Raw genomic sequence first — 7,253 nt, forward strand, 5'->3', positions numbered from 1 at the left:
CCTCTTCTAGCCCCAATAAGTAAATTCTTTCAATTCAGGAAGGACTAGGAAAGGAAACCTAGAAACTCTAACAGCAAGAAGCTTAATAGTTTTTGAGCCTGAGGTGTTAGTTATTTTAAAAAGATTGGAGTTCTAGTTCATACGATATTATGATATTATTACGATATTATTACGCGCAGCTAATTCCCACAACCTGCTTCTTTACCGTGAGCTGAAACACACCAGACGCAACGAGGTATCTTACGTGCAGCTAATTCCTACAACCTGGTTCTTTACCGTGAGCTGAAACACACCAGACGCAACGAGGTATCTTAGGAGGTTTATTCCAACGGGGCAGGAACAGCAAGAAAGAGGGGGAGAGACAGAAGGGTAGGAGAGGGATAAGAGCGAGGTAAGAGCGGGGTAAGAGAGGGGTAAGAGAGGGGTAAGAGCGGGGTAAGAGGGGTAAGAGTGGTAAGAGGGGTAAGAAGGGTAAGAGAGCGAGCTGCACCTGGGGGGGGGGCCTTTTGTCTGCCAGGTGTAGGGGGTGGGGATTGGGAGGGATTGAGGGCAGGCCCCCAGGGGATTGGTGCCTGCAGGTGAATGCCTAGAGATGATTGGCAAGTGGGTGGAGTTGGGGAGGGGGCTGGAAGATTGGGAGGTGGGATTCAGGTGGAATGCCAGGTTACATCCGTTTAGTGGATAGCTAGGCCGGTGGGAACTTCATGAGCTGTGAGGAAGAAGGAATGGCGCCGTCCAGGGAAGGATATTGGAATAACTCCTTACATGAGGAAGTAGCAGGTTTGTTTTTACAGGATTTGTTTTACAGGATGTGATCAACCTGCTGTAACTGAGAATCTGAAACAATGGCTGAGGGGGAAAAAATGGTGTAGGAGTTGCAGGAAGAGGTACAGAAACTTGCATTCTTTAGGAAAATGTTCCAAGAAGCAAACATGTATTTATAAAAGGTTCCCTGTGTCATCTCTTCATGCATTTTGTCTCAAATAGTTTAGAGGGCTGGGTGGAGCTGGCACAGTGGACCTGCCCCCAAATCCCTTGGGAATCCAGAAAAATCATATCAAAAGGCTCAATTAGGGAAGGTGCCGTGAGACAGCGACTTAAGCCACTACCTGGGACACCCACATCCCCGATCAGAGCGCCGGTTCAAGTCCCAGCTACTCCAATGTCAATCCAGCTTTCTGAGACTGCATCCTGGGAGGCAGCAGCAGATGGCCCAAGGCTTGCGCCTCTGCGAATGTGTGGAAGACCTGGGTGTTCTGGGCTTCTGGCTTTGGCCTGCCCTAGTCCTGGATGCTTTGGTCATTTGAGGAGTAAGTCAGTAGGTGAACAATCTCTCTGTTTCTTTCTTTCTCTGTAGTTCTGCTTTTTAAATAGATGAAAATAAACTTTTTTTTAAAGCTGGATAACAGAAAACATAAACAATACCACCAAAAAAGAAGAAAGTGGTAGGATTTAAGCTACATAATTTCAAAAGTTAGCACAAAGCCACAGTTGTCAAGACTGTGGGGGTATTAGTGTAAGACAGGCTAACTGCTCAATGGAAGACAATTGAAGCTCTTTTTTTAAAATTATTTTTATTTTTGATGATTTTTATATAGTTGATTAGGGTGATTAAGGTCAAGGGCTACAGGAAGGTGGATGAGATCACTATTTCCACATTTTCTTTTTTTCCTTCCTGTATCTGGGGGAAGGGGGGAGAAAAGGAGAGAAAGCACGCCCAGCCTCCCAAACGCCTCTGCACCTTGGGATGGAGGACAGCCACCTGATACCAACCCAGAGAGGAGGAGAGACAAGAAGATCTCTGTCCGATGATTCACTCCTCAACTGACCACAACGGCCAGTGCTGCGCCGATCTGAAGCCAGGAGCCAGGAACCTCCTCCAGGTCTCCCACGCAGGTACAGGATCCCAAGGCTTTGGGCTATCCTTGACTGCTTTCCCAGGCCACAAGCAGGGAGCTGGATGGGAAGTAGAACTGCCGGGATTAGAACCGGCACCCATATGGGATCCCAGGCCTGCAAGGCGAGGACTTTAACCATTACGCTATCGTGCTGGGCCCAAAAATTACATCTTGATTAAAAAAAAAAAAAAAAAAAAAGAATATCATTAGTCATCCAGAGACTTTGAGAGCTATTTGAAAAACAAAAGCAGAAAGACAGCAGTTTAACCTAGCAATTAAGACACTGGTATTGATGTTTGGGTCCCTTATCACACTATGTGGGTATAGTTCCCACCTCTAGCTCCTGATTTCAATTTCCTGCTAATACAGATCCTGGGTGATGGAGCGATGGCTCAAGTGTTTGTGCTTCTGCCACCCATGTGAGAAACTTGGATTGCTCTCATAGCTTCAGCGCAGCCCAGTCATCACAGACATTTAGAGAATGAACCACCCTCTTGCAAATGTGCCTGGGAAGGCAGGGGGTGATGACACAGTATCTGGGCCCCTGCCATTTAATGGGAGACCAGGATGAAGTTCCAGGCCCAACCCCGGCCATTGTGGCCATCTGAAACGTGAAACCTGAAGACGGAAGTTAACTGGTAGATGGAAGATTCTCTCCCTCCCTCTTTTTCTTTCTGTCTCTCTGTGTGTGTATGTATGTGTGTGTTATTTTGGCTTTCAAATCAGAAAATAACTTTCAAAAACAATTTTTTTTAACACAAGGGAGGAGGCCAACACGATAACTCAACTGGCTACTCCTCTACCTGCAAGTGATGGCATCCCATATGGGAGCCGGTTCGTATTCCGGTTGCTCAACTTTCCATCCAGCTCCTTGCTTGTGGCCTGGGAAAGCAGCAGAGGATGGCCCAGAGCCTTGGGACCCTGCACCCATGTGGGAGGCCCAAAGGAAGCTCCCAGCTCCTGGCTTCCAATTAGCTCAGTTCCAGCCATTGTGGCCATTTGGGGAGTGAACTACCAGATGGAATATCTTTCTCTCTGTCACTTCTTCTCTCTGGAAATCTGCCTTTCCAGATAAAATAAATTAATTTAAAAAATGCCAGGTGAACACCTGGGCTTAGTGAAAGAAGTGGGTCTTAAAACCTCACAAGGCACAACAGGAAGAACCTGAGATCAGTGGAGGGCAGTGGGGAGACCTCTTTTCCTAGGCTCCCGTGATGACATATCCCAGTGAGCAGCTCAAGAAACTCAGTGACAGCATGTGTGCAGAAGAAACCCCAGGTTGCCTCCCACCCCTGGCTATGGCCTGGCTAAGTTATGACTGTAGCAGGCATTTGGGGATTAAGTGGTGGATGGAAGACCTCTGACCCTCTGTTTCTGTTTCTTTGGTTTTCAACTAAAAGGGAAGAAGAAAGAAGCACCATGGGTGCCACTGAAACATCCATTCATGTTTGTAAAAGGATGACACAGTGAACGATGCTTAACTATTTCATAATGCGCTGGTCACAATGGCCGGCTCTCTATCTCCTCATGGGGAAAGAGCTCCAAGGCGGACTGCTGAGTGAAGTCGAGGCAAGTGGCAGAGGCAACCCACAGAATGGGAGAAGATCTTCGCACACGACATAGGTGATAGAGGGCTGATCTCCAGAATATACAAAGAGCTACAAAACAACCAAAATGTCAAAACAAACAAGCCACTCAAGAAATGGGCACGGGAAATGGGCAAACACTTCACAAAGGAACAAACCCAAATGGCAAATAAACATATGAAAAAATGCTCAAGTTCCCTGGCAATAAGGGAAATCCAAATTAAAACATCAATGAGGTACCACCTAACGCCAGTAAGACTGGCCCACATGAATAAAAGCACCAACAACACTTGTTGGCGAGGTTGCAGGGAAAAGGGATCCCTACTCCACTGCTGGTGGGGCTGCAGGCTGGTACAGCCTCTATGGAAATCAGTATGGAGAACATTCAAACAACTCAAATTCAACATACCGTATGATCCAGCAATAGCACTCCTAGGAATATATCCAGAACACTTGTTTTATGAGAAACCAACATGCACTCCTATGCTCATAGCAGCACAATCAGTAATTGCAAAAACATGGAAGCAACCAAAATGCCCATCAACAGAGGATTGGATAAGAAAGCTATGGTTCATCTACTCTATGGAATACTACTCGGCTATTAAAAAAAACAAAATGCAGTTCTTTGTGGCCAAATGGGCCAAACTGGAAACCATAATGCTAAGGGAAATGAGCCAATTCCAAAAGGTTAAATACCACATGTTTGCCTTAATTTAAGATGATGTGATGTTATGTATAACATGTTATGTTTTGAATGTTATATGTTGTGTATAAACTAAAATTGAAGTATAGGTGAGGTGGTCACAGAAGGTGACTGGGAACTCGCATTTACTTTTAACATATTGGTTACTCATTACTATGTCAATTAATTCCATAATGATGTAAATTTTTGCTGATGGTATGTTGGAGCTTTCAATTGACTGGGATGATACTCTGCTGGCTCTGTCTTCAGACCAGAGAAGGTATACCTAAGAAGCCGTTGAACTTGACTGGACAATAAGATGCTGGACTCTATGTTTGGTATACGCTTGCAATGGGGGAATCTCAACTGAACTTGAGCTGTGGTTATGCAACTAGGTGGAGGAATCCACCATGGTGGGGGGGCTTGGGGAGGGGTGGGGAGAACCCAAGTATCTATGTAATTGTGTCACATAATACAATGTAATTACTGAAGTTAAATAATAAACAATTAAAAAAAAAAAAAAAAAAGAAAGCATTAGTCCAGCAGAAATCAGAGAACCTTGACATGGTAAAGCGAAGGACACCTGCCCTTCTCTGTGTTTGTGCTCAGGTCTACAGGGGTGACATCCTTTTTTACATAGTTGTCTTTACACCCTGAGTCCTGGATTTTGTTCATTTCATGAGGAGTTGCCAAGGTCTTCCCATTGCAGTTCCCACAGTGTAATCTCAATCACTGAGAAGTGCTCATTATAATCATCATGTTTTTGGGTTTTTTTTTCTTAAAGATTTTATTATTATTGGAAAGCCGGATATACAGAGAGGAGGAGAGACAGAGAGGAAGATCTTCCATCCGATGTTTCACTCCCCAAGTGAACCGCAACGCGCCGGTGCGCACCGATCCGAAGCCGGGAACCAGGAACCTCCTCCGGGTCTCCCACGCGAGTGCAGGGTCCCAAAGCTTTGGGCCGTCCTCGACTGCTTTCCCAGGCCACAGGCAAGGAGCTGGATGGGAAGTGGAGCTGCCGGGACTAGAACCGGCGCCCATATGGGATCCCGGGGCTTTCAAGGCGAGGACTTTAGCTGCTAGGCCATGCCGCCGGGCCCTATAATGATCATGTTAAAACTACTCTCCTGCTGAGGATATTTAGCTTGTTCCAAATTGTGCACTGATACAAACAGTGGTACATTGAACTTCCTGGGTTGAAGGGACATGTATTTCTTTCTAAAGATCTATTTATCTATTTTTATCTGAAAGCTAGAATTACAGAGAGAAAGATATCTTCTACCACTGGCTCACTCCCTGAAAGGCTGCAATGGCCAGAGCTGAGCTGATTCGAAGCCAGGAGCTTCTTCTAGGTCTCCCACATGGGTGCAGCGGCTTAAAGCCTTGGACCACCCTCCAATACTTTCCCAGGACATAAGTGGGAAGAGGGATGGGAAATGGAGCAGCCAGAACATAAACTGGTGCCTATATGGGATCCCAGTGGTTGGACAAGGAGGATTAACCAATTGAGCCATCACATCAGACCCAAGGGACATGCGTTTTAAATCAGAAAAATTGCTGCTATAATGTCCAAGGTGCTGTGCCAACTGACTCCGTAGCATGGCACAGGAATACATAACTATCCCTCTACCCCTGACTCTTTAACCTTTCAAGTCTATTTTTCCATAAATTTCCTATTTTAAGTTGCCCACTACTTATTGATTCATGGGAATTCATTTTGAAAAAAAATTTTTACTTATTGATTTGATTTGAAAGGCCAAAAGAAAGCAAGCGAGAGAGAGAAAGAGAGGTATCTTCTCTCCATTGTCTTGTTCCCCAAATACCTCCAACAGCTAGGACTGGGCCAGGCCAAAGCCAGGAGCCAAAGACTGTTCTATCTGTGCCTCCATGTGGCTGGCAGGGACCCAAAGACTTAGTCCACCATGTGCTGCCTTCAGGGAAACACATCAGCAAGAAGCTGGATCAAACCGAGTAGCGGGCCCTACTGGCTAAAGTCCTCACCTTGTATGCCCCTGGATCCTATTTGGGTGCCGGTTCGTGTCCCAGTGGCCCCACTGCCCATCCAGCTCCCTACTTGTGGCCTGGGAAAGCAGTTGATGACAACCCAAAGCCTTGGGACCCTGCATATGGGAGATCTAAAAGAAGCTCCTGGTTCCCGACTTCGGATCGGCTGAGCTCTGCTCATTGCAGCCACTTTGGGAGTGAATCAATGGATGGAAGATCTTCCTGTCTCTCCTCTCTGTATATCTGACTTTCCAATAAAAATAAATAAATCTTAAAAAAAGCAGAGTAGATAAGATTAAACCACGCCTTCTGAATATGGATACCCCAGACGGCAATGTAACCAATGTGTCAAACTCCTGCCTTAGAATCTTCATTTGTAATAAATAGTGGCCCTTTGTTCTGTGTATTGGGGTTATATGGTTTGCAGGATGAGTTGCCATTAACAAAATACCATAGATGAGGGCCTTAAAAAACAGAAATGTATCTTCTCGCAGCCCTGGAGGCTGGAAGTCCATGACCAAGGTGCTGGCAGGTTCGGTTTCCTGTAAGAGCTCTGTTCCTGGCTGCGGATCAGGCTGCCTCCCTGTGTTCTTCCATGACCTCTCCTTTGGGTGCATATGGAAGCAGGGTGACCTCCCCAGTGTTTCTTCTTCCGAGAAAGGGAACCTCATTCTATCTGAACCCACCTTTATCAGCCCATGTAACTTTAATGAACTCACTCCGGGTCTCATTGCCGAATCACATCTAAGCTTCAACCTAGCAGGACACAATTCAGTCCATAGCAGAAGCATTCAGTAACTATTTTCAGTTGTTATTTAGCTTTCTTTTCTAAATTGTAAAAAGACACATAACAAAATTTGCCATCTTTGACAAAAATTTAACACAAACATTATACAAATTTATGGGGTACCACGTGATGTTTTGATGCATGCACACCTTATAGGGGCCAATCAAGGTAAACACATTTGTTGTCTCAAACCTTTAACATTTCTTTTTTTAAAATATTTATTTATTTTATTGGAAAGGCAGATGTACAGAGAGGAGGAGAGACAGAGAGGAAGATCTTCAGTCCGATGATTC

This window comes from Ochotona princeps, chromosome 16 (genome assembly GCF_030435755.1).
Source record: "Ochotona princeps isolate mOchPri1 chromosome 16, mOchPri1.hap1, whole genome shotgun sequence".
Taxonomy (NCBI): Eukaryota; Metazoa; Chordata; class Mammalia; order Lagomorpha; family Ochotonidae; genus Ochotona; species Ochotona princeps.